Source organism: Humulus lupulus, chromosome 2, assembly GCF_963169125.1.
Source record: "Humulus lupulus chromosome 2, drHumLupu1.1, whole genome shotgun sequence".
NCBI classification, from domain to species: domain Eukaryota; kingdom Viridiplantae; phylum Streptophyta; class Magnoliopsida; order Rosales; family Cannabaceae; genus Humulus; species Humulus lupulus.
In genome coordinates this window covers 195,143,671-195,160,112 of record NC_084794.1, presented here as the reverse complement: position 1 = coordinate 195,160,112, position 16,442 = coordinate 195,143,671, and positions in this window count along the sequence as shown.

Sequence of the window (16,442 nt, the reverse complement as noted above, 5' to 3'; positions counted from 1 at the left end):
CCAAATAGGTCCCGTGGTGGCCTCGCCCATGCCCACGGAGGGGCCTCGCCAAATAGGCCCCATGGTGGCCTCGCCCATGCCCACGGAGGGGCCTCGCCAAATAGGCCCCGTGGTGGCCTCGCCCATGGCCTCATGGGGGTCACATCCGCAGCACACTCAGCCCCGTGAGCAGCCAAGAGAGTCGCGCCATCAATAAGCCTTCCAAGGGTCCCATTCCTTACACCTAGAGACCCCTATGCTTAGAGGTCCCAGTACGAGTCGAATGGGACATACTTGTACGACCAAGTGCTGAGTACGAACACCAGTACCAGTGGGACTGCTGGGGTAAGAATTATGGCCCGTACATCTACGGCCAAGGGTCAGAGTCAACACCACTACCACCTGCGCCACTACGCCTGCCGCCACTCATCAGACATGGGTACAGACAAGTAGTGGAGACATCCTCCTGACACCTGCTCCTGTACTGATGTACGACCACAACCTCTGAAGCCACTCCCCTGACATAGTACTTATGTACCATTTGGTCTCCTGGACCACCATGTACCTAAGGCCATTAGAGCCTACTATAAAATGAACTGGAACACCACCTGAAAGGGGGTTGGAAATTTTACTGGAGCAAAGGCTTGAGTGTGAATGAAAGACTGAATTCTCCATTATTGTTCTATCATTGTTCTTGAGTGATTGTTTAAGTTTCTACAGGTTTTCCATTAGAGACCTTGACTTGATAATTTTTCCAACTCAACTTAGTTGACGAGTTCTCACCGTCAACAGTTTGGCGCCGTCTGTGGGAACGTTAGTTTCAAGCTACTGTTCCACCATTGTTTCCGGCAAGAAGAAAATGCCAAGACGTTCAAAGCGACTGAGGGAGCCACGAGAGGTAGAGGTTCACCTAAACGGAGTCCAGCTGAAGGCCTCCATGAAGGATGCTCCTCCACCCAGAGACGTGGAGCACCCGAAGGACCCTGAGGTTCACGGAGGTGATAGAGTGGCCTCGTCACCAGCCGCTCCACCTGGAGAAAGTCCTCCAAGAGCACCACCGGGAAATGCTAATGAGTTCCCTCCTCCAAAACCACCACAGGTACAGAACTCCGGCCGGCAGGACCCGGGCCCTTCTGCCCGTAGGCATGATAAGCACCCCCGGGTCCATTCCGTGAGCTCGAGTTCGAAATCTCGGTTTTATGAAGAGGAAATTCGTGAGCTCCACCGTAAGAACCAAAGGTTGGAAACCACCTTGCAGAACATGCAAGAGGTCCTGAACGGCCTGTTGCAGGGTAACTCGAGCGTGACCTTGCCTAAGAGGAAGGAGAAGGGCAAGGATGGGGTGGAGACCACTGTACCAGTAGATGATGGGAGAACCCGACACTCAACCAGTAACACCCCCCGAGCGAAGTAACGTGAGCACCCTGAACCGCCTAAACAGGCCCAGAAACCAGCGCCGAGGACCAACGCTGCCCCTCGCAATGAGGACAAGGTCACCTCTAAAATAGCACCCTCAGACTTATGGGAGGAGCTCAATAAAAAGAGGGCGGGCAAAGGGACCACGCCCCCTGTGGCGCCTCGAGAAGGTAAGGGAAAGGCGGATCTTAGCCTGTCCGCTCTGAGGGACACTCTAAGAAAGAGGAGGCAGGACCTGGACACGGAGATGAGGAGCCTGCGAAGCAAGATCATCACCGCATCAGGCGGCCAGGTCTTTGAGGCAGAATTCGACCATAAGTCACCCTTCGTCAGGGAGATCCAGGCCATCAGGCTCCCTGCCAACTTTAAAGAGCCCCACATGACCCCCTACGAAGGAGACACGGATTCAAAATATCATCTAGATACATTTAATGACCTAATGAAGCTAAGGGGAATTAGCTGCGGGGCGCGATGTCATTGCTTCGCTGTCACCTTAAGAGGACCTGCCTACAAATGGTTCAGGAGGCTTAGACCGGAGTCCATCCGATCTTGGCAGCAACTTTCTGATGAATTCCTCCAGCAGCACCACGCCATGCGAGATTACACAATGCCAGGCACCGGCCTCGCCAATGTGAAACAAGGAGACAATGAGAGTTTGAAGAGCTATATCCACCGGTTCAATATGGAGGCGGCTAAGATAGGGAGCCTGACCCGTCGAGATCTGAAAATGGCCATCACCGTTGGAGTACGCCCAGGGAGCAAGTTATGGGATAACATGCTCAAGAGAGAGGTCACGGACTTGGATGATTTCTACGAGCGGGCACAAAAGTACATTCGCGTGGAGGATGGTCACGAAAACCTTAAAGCTGGAAAAGGCCCATCGCCCCGAAACCTTCTGCCCAGGAAAACCAAATTCGTGCCAAGAAGAAGGGTGTATATGAGGGGACGAGGGACGATCGTCCCCGGAAGCACCAACGCTCTGGCGAGCGCATACAGAGCCCCTACACTTTTTACACAGACCTCACCCATGCGAGAGAGGATATTTTCGTTACGAACGAAAACCGGGTCCCTTTTAAAAGGCCCCCGCCAATAAAAAAGGATCGGTCTAAAAGAGACCCGGGCAAGTATTGCCAATATCACAAGGATATCGGCCACACCACCGTGAAGTGCAGCCATTTGAAGGTGGAAATCGAGGAGTTCATCCGCCGGGGACATTTGGGCAGATATGTGCGCAAGGAGAACCAAAGGCCAGAAGAAGGAGAGTCCCCTCCGCGGGCACGAGGGGTGGCCCCAGAAGGGCAGGGAGAGGTCAGGACCATCTTTGGAGGACCAGGAGTCGAAGGCGATTCAAGGAAGGGGCGAGAAAAGTACGCCAAGGAGGCCAGACGAAGTCCACCACCTTGTGTTTTAAGTTTGGAGCAGCGCCCATCGAAGAGCTTCAAAGGCGAGAATGACTCAATGACTTTCACTGAAGAAGATGCACAGGGGGTGCGTTTCCCTCATGATGACCCCCTGGTGCTAACCGCCCAGCTTGCTAACATGAGGGTACGTTGGGTCATGGTGGATAACGGGAGCTCTGTGGACATTTTGTATTGACCAGCGCTGGAGAAGATGGGGTTGAGCCTCCGCACCTAAAACCTTGCACTACGACTTTGTATGGGTTTACGGGAGATTTGATGAAACCCCTAGGGACAATCGAATTAGCCCTCACCATGGGGGAGCAACCCAAGAAAACCACCATAATGGCTAACTTTGTCGTGGTGGAGTGCACCTCAGCCTTCAATGCGGTATTAAGGAGACCCTCTCTAAGAGAATTAAAGGCGATAACTTCTGTGTATCACCTAGCTATGAAATTCCCAACCCCTGGGGGAGTAGCATGCGTGAAAGGGGAGCAGAAGGAAGCGAGGGAATGATATAACATGTCCCTCTGCGCAGCCACCAAACCATCTATACCAATGACAATGGCTGTGTATGAAGGAGCGACCCACACAAGTTAGATCCGCACAAGATTGGACCCACGGGTTACGGAGCCTCTCAAGAAGTACTACAAGCAAGGCTTCAGCTCTCAGGGCCAAAAGAACCTATGTTTAGTTTGTTCTTCGTTGTTTTAGCTTAAGCATGTAAGAATCAAAGAGGCTACCTAGGTAACCTCCTAGTTAGATGTAACTCCCTTTTTTTATTTACAAAGTCAGTTGTAAACCGCGTGTTATGAATGAAACTGTTTGCAACTTCATGTGTTATTTTTCTCCGCTACGCGGGCATCGGCCAAAGTGTCAGCCGAAATAAATTTCACCAAACACTTGGGGGGCAGGACAGGAGGCAATAACATGCAGCTAGCGAGGGGAACCTAAAAAGGGCCCTCTAACGGAGGATCCTAAAAAGGACCCCTCGCCCTCCTATAAATGAGACTCCTAAAAAAGAGGCTCCTAAAAAAGACCCTCTAATAGGGGATCTTAAAAAGGGCCCTCCATCAGGAGGAAGTGGCCCGTGAAGAAAAAGCAAGCAACAAGCAGGAGAACCCAAAGAAGGACCCCTTGCACCGAGATCCTAAAAAGGATCCTATGCACCAGGAGGATCCTAAAAAGGGCCCTCCATCAGGAGGACCCAAAAGGGACCATGGCCCTAAAAAGGACCCTTTAATGGGAGGTCCTAGAAGGACCCCTTATATCGGGGCCTTAGGCGAAGTCCTTAAATACAAAAAACAGGGAGAGGACCTTGCAAGGCATCCCTTGGGTTTACAAGGATTAGCTACCCTTGTGAACATCAAGGAGGCCAAAAGGTCTTATGAAAGAAAAATATATAGTGACAACACTAATAAGTCTAGAGCGGCCACCAAGCCGTATAGCCAAAAAGGGTCCTAAAAGAGACCCTTGCAAAAATAGTACTATGCATAATGACGAGAGGGACGCTTCTCGCAAAAAATAATAAGCGCGCGCAAGAATATATAAAAGGATAGCTAGGACCCAAGGGGTCAAAATATCCTTATAAGAGTAATCAAGGGGCACCAAAAGAGGTCCCAGTGAACCCTTTCACATGGGCTCCCAAGGACCTCCAGCCTGGTAAATAAAAGAGGGGAACCAACCAAACCCCATCATACAGGCTCAAAAGGGCCTCGAATGCAGTAGAATAAGAGACACTCCACATGGCCGCTCGAGCGACGGCATGCTCACCAAAAGAAGAGAAATCAAAATTGGGATCCTGCCTCCATACGTTGTAAAGGGCGCTCTCTATGGACCTGTACTCAATGACAGTCTTCTCTGCCTCCAAGGAAGCACTTCTTTCCTGCAAGGGGTCCTGGTAACCTCGACTTCAACCCTTGCAGTCTGGAGTTCGACCCTGATAGACTCGACTTCGGCCTCTAAATAAGTAACCCTCTCCTGCGACACCGTCACGATATCCTTGGTCGCTTGGAGTTCGCTCTTCAGGATGGCTACTTGGTCCTTCAGCTCCTTGGCCTTGGCAACCGCCTTCAGCTTCCTCCTCGACGAGGTGGCAAGTTCGGCCCGAACCTTCTTTAGCTAAGACTGGGTTTTCTCAAGCTCTTTCTCGAGCTCCGGGACCCGGGCTGTAAGGCAGTCCCTCTCAGCAGTAGACGCAGAGAGGTTGCTAGACGAGTCGAGAAACCGTAGAGCCACAGTATTGGCCTGCAAAAATAGACCAAAAGGATGTATTAGTCTCCAAATAGATACCCCAAGAAATTAGCCCATACTTAAAAAAAAAAAAAAAAAAAGATCTATGGAAAAAGTGAGGTGATGGGGGATTGAACCCCTTACCTCTTGAAGGAAGGGTTCTCTAAACCACTTAGCCAACGAAGTAAGGTGGAAATATTAAGCAATGCATGAAGGCCTACTTATAAGAACTAAGGTGAATAGTCTACAAGAGCACCTAAAGGTACTCTCCTAGACTGGGGGGGAAGTGTTGATGCTCAAAATCTCACCAAGGGAAAATATGAGATCGATGCCATGAAGCACCCATTTACACGACATAGAAGCCATGGCCTCGCTCGGCCAAGCTCGGACACCAGGTGGCCTCGCTCGGCCACGCCCGCACGCACCAAGTGGCCTCGCTCAGCCATGCCCCAGGCGCGTGGCCCTCCTCGCGCGCGCACCACCTGGCGTCGCTCGGCCACCGCGCGCGTCTCCCTGGCAGCGCTCGGCCACCGCGCGCAAGTCTCCCTGGCGTCGCTCGGCCACCGCGCGCGCATCTCCATGGCGTCACTCGGCCGTACCTCGGTGCTCATGGTCCAAGAGTGGCCTCGCCCATGCCCACGGAGGGGCCTCGCCAAATAGGCCCCATGGTGGCCTCGCCCATGCCCACAGAGGGGCCTTGCCCAATAGGCCCCGTGGTGGCCTCGCCCATGGCCTCATGGGGGTCACATCCGCAGCACACTCAGCCCCGTGAGCAGCCAAGAGAGTCGCGCCATCAATAAGCCTTCCAAGGGTCCCATTCCTTACACCTAGAGACCCCTATGCTTAGAGGTCCCAGTACGAGTCGAATGGGACATACTTGTACGACCAAGTGCTGAGTACGAACACCAGTACCAGTGGGACTGCTGGGGTAAGAGTTATGGCCCGCACATCTACGGCCAAGGGTCAGAGTCGACACCACTACCACCTGCGCCACTACGCCTGCCGCCACTCATCAGACATGGGTACAGACAAGTAGTGGAGACATCCTCCTGACACCTGCTCCTGTACTGATGTACGACCACAACCTCTGAAGCCACTCCCCTGACATAGTACTTATGTACCATTTGGTCTCCTGGACCACCATGTACCTAAGGCCATTAGAGCCTACTATAAAATGAACTGGAACACCACCTGAAAGGGGGTTGGAAATTTTACTGGAGCAAAGGCTTGAGTGTGAATGAAAGACTGAATTCTCCATTATTGTTCTATCATTGTTCTTGAGTGATTGTTTAAGTTTCTACAGCTTTTCCATTAGAGACCTTGACTTGATAATTTTTCCAACTCAACTTAGTTGACGAGTTCTCACCGTCATCACCTAGCGAGGATAGGAAGATCGAAATATAAACGAAAAGATTCAAGGATTCTTGATAGGCTACAAGAGGTAAATCATTTCATATTATTTTTACATATACATATTATATATTGATTAACATATTTCATATTAAAGGATCCTTAGATAAAGTTTTTTATATGAATTTTTTTTTGTTGTATACAATACTACCATTACTGCAATTTTCACTACGCTCTAGGAACACTTCCTAACAATTGGTACTAGAGCTATCTTTAATCCTTGCATATGTTAATTACTGTATAAGTATCATATGCAGTTTTTATACTATGTGTAATATATGAATGGATGGATGTTTATGTATGAAATGTTTATGTTCTTAAAGGTTGGTTTCCATGGTAATTTTGGGTTAGGAAAAGTTTTTAATTTTTTCTAGATATACAAAAATTATAAGTCATTTTGGGGCATAGGAATTTTGTAATTTATTTATTTAAATTCTAGATAAAATTCTGTAATGGCCCGAGCCCCGAGCACGAATCCCGAGGCCCGAGCTACTGCCCCATACCATGCCAAGCTAGCACTTGCACCCAGCGTCTCTCGCACATGCACCCCACGCCCTTGCCAGTCACTCATGGCTGGCAACCGCTGCCCACCATTGACACACCCATTAGGGTTTGTGTCATGCAAACCCTAATGGATGTGTAATTATCCATTTGGGTATGTTTAAGCCTACTATAATTAAAAGTGTTTTAATTATAATTTTTGAGTTAATTGTGGTGAGTCCAAATTCCAATTGGGCCTCAATAACTTGTTGGGTATTGAAACCCAAAGTTTGATTATTTTAAATTTTTTAAAAATAATTAAAAGGTTATTTAATTCATAATGGATAATTAAAATGATAAAGACCAAAATACTAAAAGAGAAGATCCAAGATCAAAGGAGTTTCTCTTTATTAGGCCTTAGTTAGTTTAATTATTTTTGTTCATTTTTTTGCAAGTGTTGTAATTTTCTAGAAATACCCAAAGCAGCCAACCCGCATTTATTTATTTTCTTGAACATGATTAAATTGTTTAATACTTTATCATGCATAATAACATGCCATACATATTACCCACGTAGTACATATTAAGCATTTTTTTTAGAAACATGCTTAGGATTGATTATATATTTTTATTTGATAACTCATATAATTAATCTAGTCTTAATCAGTTAAGATGGTAAAAATAATTTAAAGTTGTTTATTTTCTTATTTAATAAAATTGTTTTATTAAATAAAATGGTATTCTGTTTAAAAAGGCAAAATAAAATCTAGGGCACGATTATTTATTTTGCATAATTGGATTAGTATTTATTAGAATATAATTTGGTAAAATTAGTTTAATTTGTTTTATAACCAAATTGAAAAATATTGATTTTGAGAAAAACACAATTTTAAAAATTGTGAGTGGGAGAGGAAATTATGACAATAAGTCTCATGGTCTCCATTATTAGTTGAACACCGAGAGGCATAGGAAGGGCCTCGTGTCGACTCTGTTTGCGGCCTCCCTAAAGAAATGCTTCTGGATATGTTTATTTTATCTCAAGGTTGGCTTATCATAAGAGAATAAGATTGGTGATGTATTTCAAGTTTGACTTAACCTAAGGCACACTCTTGAGTTAAGTCATTGATGGAAAAATATTGGGTTACACTCTGAAGACATATTTAGGCTTTCGAGCATGACTAGTGCATCTTGACCAAACTAACGGTAATTCATAAGTCAAAAGAGAAAAAAGAGTTTTTAAGTTTTCACTTAAGGAGTTGAGATCTTGTCTCAAGATTAATTTGTGATTAGTCTGACCTACCTTAAGTCGGTCCACTAATTTTCAAATTAATATATCGTGGACTAGTAATTATTTTTTGTGTGTTATTTTATGTGTTGTATTCATGCATCATATTTACTATTCCAAATATAAACTGATATTTATTATATGCATTAATTCATTATATATTATTTATTTAATTTTCAACAATATGCCCAATCCAAACCCTATAATTGCTTCACTTGCTAATGAAAAATTGACTGGTGATAACTACATGAAATGGAAATCAAACATGAACATTGTGGAAATCAAACATGAACATTGTTTTGATATGTGAAAACCACATGTTTTTCCTTAATGAGGAATGTCCTGAGGTTCCTACTCTCACTGCAGCCAAAACTGCTAGAGAGAAATATGACAATTGGATCTTATCTAACAATAAGGCCAAATGTTATATGCTTGCTAGTATGAGCGACGTGCTCAGAATGAAGTTTGGAACTATTGAAGCAGCCTATGAGATTTGGGAATCTCTACAAGGCATGTTTGGTCAGCAATCTCATAAGTGCAAACATGATGCTACTAGAAGCTTCATGAATATGAAAATGAAGAAAAATCTTTTTGTCAAAGTACAAGTCCTAGACATGATGAACATATTGCACGATGCAGAAATCCACGGTGCGACCATTGATGAGAGAACTAAAGTAAGTGTGATATTTGAATCTCTCACACCAGCTTTTGTGGCATTCACTACTAACTATGTTATGAACAAGTTAGAGTACAACATGACCCAACAGCTGAATGAGTTGCAAACTTTTGAATCTCTAAACAAAATTTCCACTAAAGTTGAGGAGGCAAATGCTGTTGAATCCAAGCCTTCCTCTTCAAATTATAATTCAAAGAAAAGGAAGGGTGGCCAAGGAAAGGACAAGAAAAAGGACAAACAACCAGAGAAGACCAGCAAGTCTTCCAAGAAGAATAATTCTACAAAGAACTCCAAACAGAAGGCATTGAGAGGAGCATGCTTTCATTGTAGAGTTGACGATCAATCGAAAATGAATTGTCCTAAGTACCTGGCTGAACTAAAAGACAAAGAGAAGAGTAAATTTGATTTGCTTGTTTTAGAATCTTGTTTAGTGGAAGGTGATTTTTCATCTTGGATAGTTTATTCTGGAGCCACTAATCATGTTTGTTTTTCTTCCCAGAGTCTTAGTACTTCTAGGAAGATGGCTCATGGAGAGGTGACCATGAGAGTTGGAAGTGGACAGGAGATCTCGGCAGATGAAGTTGGAAAAGATCGCCTAGTTTTTTATAATAACAAATTTATTGTGTTGGACAATGTTTATTTTATTCCTCGATTTACTAGAAATTTGATTTCCTTATCAAAATTTCATGAACAAGATTTTAATATTTCTTTTAATAACAATTCGATTGTTATTTTGAAATATGGTTTTGACATTTGTTCTGCAAAGTCTGAAGGTGGACTTTACAAGTTAGAGTCCAATGTCGAGCATGTTTATAATTCTGAATTATTTAAAATAGCAAATCCCATATCTATTAAAAGACAAAAGACAGTTTCCGATAGTGAAACATATCTGTGGCATTTGAGATTGGGACATATTGGTCTATAAAGAATTAACAGACTAACAAAGGATGATCCTTTAAGAGAACTATCTATTGGTTCTCTCCTAGTCTGTGAATCTTGCCTAGATGGCAAAATGACCAAGAGACCATTCTCTGCTAAAGGTTCAAGAGCCACATAACTACTTCAACTTGCACATATGGACGTTTGTGGTCCACTAAATGTCCAAGCTAGAGGAGGTTATGAGTATTTCGTCACTTTCATTGACGATCATTCAAGATATGGTTACCTATAATTAATGCAAAGGAAATCCAAAACCTATGATAAGTTTAGGGAATTCCAAGCAGAAACTGAAAAGCAATTAGGTAATCGCTAAAGGTACTTCGATCAGATCGAAGTGGAGAGTACTTAGAATATGAATTTAAGGACCATTTGCATGAGCGTGGAATTCAATCCCAACTCACTACACCTAGATCACCACAACAAAATGGTGTTTCAGAAAGGCGGAACAGAACCTTATTGGATATGGTTAGATCAATGATTAGTTTCTCATCATTGTCTTTGACATTCGGGGGTTATGCAATAAATTGTGCTCTATACATACTTAATGTTGTTCCATCTAAGTCTATTCAGAAAACACCATTGGAATTATATAATGGTACTGTTGACGCGGTTTTTCGCCAACAATATATTAAGAAAAAAATGGATAGATCAGTGCTTGATAATAAACCGCAATGAAAAAAACAAGAACCCACTCAAAAGCACAAAACTTTTACGTGGTTCAGTGATTAAAATCCATCTAGTCCACGAGTCAATATTTGTAACACCCTGGATAACCAAGGCCGTTACACTTTGTGTTTATAAAAGTGCAAAACTTGCTAATCAAGTCGTATAGTTGGAAACGTGGCCCTAAAGTCGTAATTAGGTTAAGGTTAAAAGATTTTGGTTATAAACAAGAAATTTCTCATTAAAATAAATGTTTAATACATGGGATCCCAAAATAGGTTTTAAAGGTCAGTTTTTCAAAATTTCAAAGTTTATATACAATCACAGGCCACTCTAATGGCAAAATAGACATTTTAGGTTCTCCTGTCCCTGTACCATTCCTCGGCCGTGGCGGGCGATCAGCTGACTATGTACATTCAGCCCCAGAGCTCTCCAACTCAGAATTGGTCTACCTAGCCCTTGCCTTTACCTACATCACGTAGCACCCGTTAGCCAAGGCCCAGTAAGAAAACTATAATGCATAGCATAAGCGACAATCAATAGTCAGATAATTCACAGATCACCAAACAGATACTCAGCAAGTCACATTGTTCACATAATCAACGATATCAATTTGCAAACCAATAATCAATCATCTAGATAATAAACATATCATAATCATCAGATTCATAACAATAAACATATAACACAATATCTAGGGTCGACGCCCTTTGGCCGCACCCTCTGATTGTCCCACTGACTTCGGCTCGCTTAGGCCGAGCTCAATGATTATATACTTAACCTCATCTACCAGTGGCCAAGCCGCATCCTGTGCGCAAATATAGATTCTAGCACTCTTAGGCTGTTTATCTCATGTCCCCATAGCATAATACCATCATATGACATCACATACAAGTATAGGGAACTCTTAGTCCCAACATAACCACATAACCGGGTGCAGTTTTCTTACCTTTGATTCTGATTGCTTTGGATAATGAAAATGACCCTCGAGCACGATCCCGCGCGAGCCCTAGCGTACACCTAGTCACAATCGTAAAGTAGAACCATCATTAAATCTCAATTCCATAACCCAACTTCGGGAGCAATCCCAAGCTCTCGGGAAGCCAATTTCATCAAACGAGGTGGTGGAATCGACCCCCGAGCCCCCAAGCAAAAACCCTAAGAAAAATACCCAAAACCCATTTCTGGAGGCATGGTAGCACTACAGAGCTACAAACAAAGACAAAATCCCCCAGAAAACGAAGCATAGCGATGTAGCGCTCCAATGCTAGTGCTGTAGCGCTCCAATGCTAGCGCTACAACTATCACATGCAAACTTTCTGGGTTTCTCCTTCAAACTTCCCCGAGCCAAAGCTCCACCAAACCAGTCCAAACCTTATCCAACCCCAAAATTGACCTTACAACTCGCTATAACTCAACCAAATCAACCCATCAACATCAAAAACCTAGCTAAAAGCATCATCAAATACGTAAACCAAACTTGAGCTCAAAAGCTCAAGAACATCATCAGAAAACCAAAAACCCAGAACTTCGAAGTTAGAATTGGTTATCTTAGCTGAGTGAATTCGACCCTAAGTTTCCTTCAATGCTCTTCCAAACTTTAGCTCCTCCAATCCCCAAGCTTATGTCCTTGAATTCCCATCCAAAACCCAAGTTCAGAGATCAACCTCAACACAACCCAAAAATCTAAAATCAATATTTAAACCTTACCTTAACTTGACTTAAATCCAGTTGAACTTCTAGCCACTCCAAGGATCAAAGTCCCAAGACCTTGCCTAGACTTTCCATGAGTTTCCAGCTCCAAAATCCACAAGAAATGGTGAGGAATAGGGAAAACCGTGTGGAAGAGAAAGAGGTAAATTAAGTGTTCTGTTTTCCCTTTTTCTTTTCTTTTCTTTCAGTTTCTACAACTTACCTTATGCTCTAGAGAGGAACATCAAAAATATATCAAGTATATCCACTAATACTCCCAAAAGACCTTTTTTCCCTCCCAATTAAATTCAAGCCTTTTAATCACTCTAAGGGCATTTTGGTCATTTGTTCTCAATTCTCGCTAATTCCTCAAGTGTCCCTAACGTTTATTACTTAAATCTCATCACCTAATTAATCACCAATTATTTTTCCCAATGCCTAATAATCTCCAATATATTTCCCAAATTCCTAGAAATACCCCCAGGCTCCCCCGAGCTGGGTATAAATCACCACCATGACTATAACGCTAAACTGCTCACTAGGATCGCCTCGAGCCACCAATTGCAAATATATCCTCATAATAATGTGGTCTAAAAAATTTATCGCAAATAATAACATTTATACCCTCAACGAGCCAAAATTACAAATATGCCCCTATAAGCTAAATAGGGACTATATGCATACTAATACTGATCGTAGTCATGATTTTCACATATCCATATAATCCTATATGCATGCTTATCACATAATCATGCATTTAATCATTTAAATCACACATAAACTAATTATGCCCTCTCGACACACTAATCAAGGCCCTTAAGCCCTATTAGTGATTTTGGGTCGTTAGAACTATCCCCTCCTACTGAAAATTTCGTCCTCGAAATTTACCTGAATAACTTAGGATACTGATCCTGCATTGTTGACTCAAGCTCCTAGGTCGCCTCCTCGACCCTACTATTCCTCCACAACACTTTAACTAGAGGAATTGTCTTATTCCGTAGAACCTTATCCTTTTGATCCAAAACCTGAACTGGTTGCTCCTCATAAGACAAATCTATCTGCAATTCCAAGTCTTCATACTTCAACACAGGTTTCGTATATGAGACGTACTTCAAAAGCATAAAAACATGGAACACATCATGAACTCCTGACAACGACGGTGGCAAAGCTAACCTGTAAGCCATCTGTCCGATCCTCTCCAGGATCTCAAAAGGTAAAATGAATCTAGGGCTTAACTTGCCCTTCTTCCTGAACCTTCTCACCCCTCGCAGTGGTGAAACTCACAAAAACATGTGGTCCCCAACATGGAACTCCACGTCTCTACGCTTAGGATCAGCGTAGCTTTTCTGTCTGCTCTGTGAAGCAAGCATCCGAGCTCGGATCTTCTCAATAGCTTCATTTGTCTTTTGAACCATGTCCGGCCCCAAATACTTCCTCTCACCCATATCATCCCAATGAATGGGTGATCTACATCTTCCCCCATATAACATCTCATATGGAGCCACTCCAATCATTGATTGGTAACTGTTGTTATAGGAAAACTCAATCCACAGCAAATACTTACTTCATGATCCCTCAAAATCGATCACGCATGCCCTAAGCATATCCTCCAACACCTGAATTGTCCTCTCAGACTATCCATGAATCTGAGGATGGAAGACTGTGCTAAACTTTAACTGAGTCCCCATAGCCTTCTGCAAACTACCCCAAAACTTGGAGGTAAAGATAGGATCCTGGTCTAACACTATGGACTTAGGAACCCCATGGAGACGTGCGATCTCCCTCACATATAAATTTGCATACTAATCCATTGTATATGCCGTCTTTACTGGAAGAAAGTGAGCTGACTTGGTGTATTTGTCCACTATCTCCCACACCGAGTCATGGAGCCCTACTGTCCTGGGTAAACCTCCCACAAAGTCCATCGTAATATCCTCCCATTTCCACTTGGGAATACCCAAAGGATGAAGCAACCCTGCTGATCATTGATGCTCATCTTTCACCTGTTGACAGGTTGAACATCTGGCCACGTACTCCACCACATCCTTCTTCATCTTGGGCCACCAATACAATGCCCGTAGATCATGATACATCTTTGTGGTACCCAGATGAAGTGAGTATGGCGTAGTATGCGATTCATCCAATATCTCACGTCTAATTCCCACATCTGTCGGAACACAGATCCGACCATGATATCATAGCAGACCAACCTCAGAAATAGAATAGTCCTTAGCTACTTCCGCTAAGACATTCTCTCTAACCTTCTGTAATTGAGCATCTACCAATTGACCTTCCTTAACCCCCTCTATTAAGGTCAACTGCAAAGTAATGTTGGTCAACCAGCCCACCACCAACTCTATCCTCGCTCTGGACATCTCATCAACCAACTCTCTCGATATCTGAGTAGAACTAAACAACTGCCCTGAGCCTCTCCGGCTCAATGCATCTGCCAAAACATTGGCTTTCCCCGGATGGTAAAGAATGTCACAGTCATAGTCTTTTACCAACTCTATCCAACGCCTCTGCCTCATGTTCAGGTCCTTATGCGTGAAGAAGTACTTCAAACTTTTATGATCAGTGTATATCTCGCACTTCTCCCCATACAAATAATGTCACCAGACCTTCAATGCGAATACCACTGCTTCTAACTCCAAATCATGGGTAGGATACCACTGATCATACTCCTTTAGCTGTCGTGACACATATGCTATAACCTTCTCATTCTGCATCAACACACAGCCTAAACCCAACCTTGACGTGTCGCAATAAACCACAACCTTTCCTTCCTCTTATGGAAGACTCAACACAGGTGCAGTAATAAGTCGCCGCTTTAATTCTTGAAAACTGTTCTCACACTTATCTGACCAGAAAAGCTTCAAATTCTTCCGTGTCAATTCTGTCATCGGTGCCACAATCTTCAAGAACCCTTCCACAAACCGTCTGTAGTAACCTGCTAACCCGAGGAAACTCCGAACCTCTGAGGTGTTCCTTGGCCTCGGCTAATCTCTAACTGCCTCCACCTTAGATGGATCCACCTTAATCCCATCTTCACCAACATATGTCCAAGGAATGTCACTTCTGGTAGCCAAAACTCACACTTCTTAAACTTGGCGTACAACTGGTGCTCTCTTAACCTCTGTAAGACCTGTCGAAGATGTAGCTCGTGCTCTGCCTCTGAACTGGAATACACTAAAATATCATCGATGAAGACAATGACGAACCGATCCAAGAAGTCCTTGAACACCCTGTTCATTTAGTCCATGAAAGCTGCTGGAGCATTGTTCAAACCAAACAACATGACCAAAAACTCATAGTGTCCATACCTCGTTTGGAAGGCCATCTTTGGTATATCCTCATCCTTGATCCTCATCTAGTGATAACCAGATTGAAGATCAATCATTGAGAATACCGTCTTTGCCTGCAGCTGATCAAACAAGTCGTCAATCCTTGGTAGAGGATACTTATTCTTGATAGTCAACTTGTTCAATTCCCTATAGTCTATACACATCCTCAGAGTCCCGTCCTTCTTCTTCACAAAAAAAACTGGAGCACCCCATGGAAAGAAGCTTGGCCTGATGAACCCCAAATCCAGAAGCTCCTGTAACTGTATCTTCAATTCCTTTAGTTCTGCTGGTGCCATTCTATATGGTGCCCTCGACACTGGCTCTATCCCTGGCGCTAACTCAATAACAAACTGAATCTCCCTATGCGGTGACAACCCTGGTAAATCCTCAGCGAATACATCCAAGAACTCACAAACCAATCTGGTCTCCTCCGTCCCTGCTGGCAACACCCTGGTAGTATCCACCACACTAGCTAGGAAACCTATACATTCTCCATGTAATAAGTCCCTGGCTTTCAGTGCTAATATCATGGGTACGCGGGGTCCACATACCGCACCCACGAAAACAAAAGGATCCTCTCCCTCTAGTTCGAAGGTCACCATCTTCTTCCTACAATCAATAGTAGCTCCGTATCTGACCAACCAATACATGCCCAAAATCGTGTCAAAGTCCTCCATACCCAACTCAATCAATTCTATTGATAACTCCCTACCATCAATCATTACTGGCAGTGCACCAATCCACCTCCTAGAAACTACCAGTTCCCCTGTAGGCAATATAGTCCCAAACCCCGCAGTAGAGTACTCACTAGGTCTACACAGTTGTAATGACCCAACTACTCTAGACTTTTGGACCATTAACGAAAACTATACATAAACACTAATCCTTAATAAAACTTTACAAGTGCAAAGACCATAACTTTATTAAGA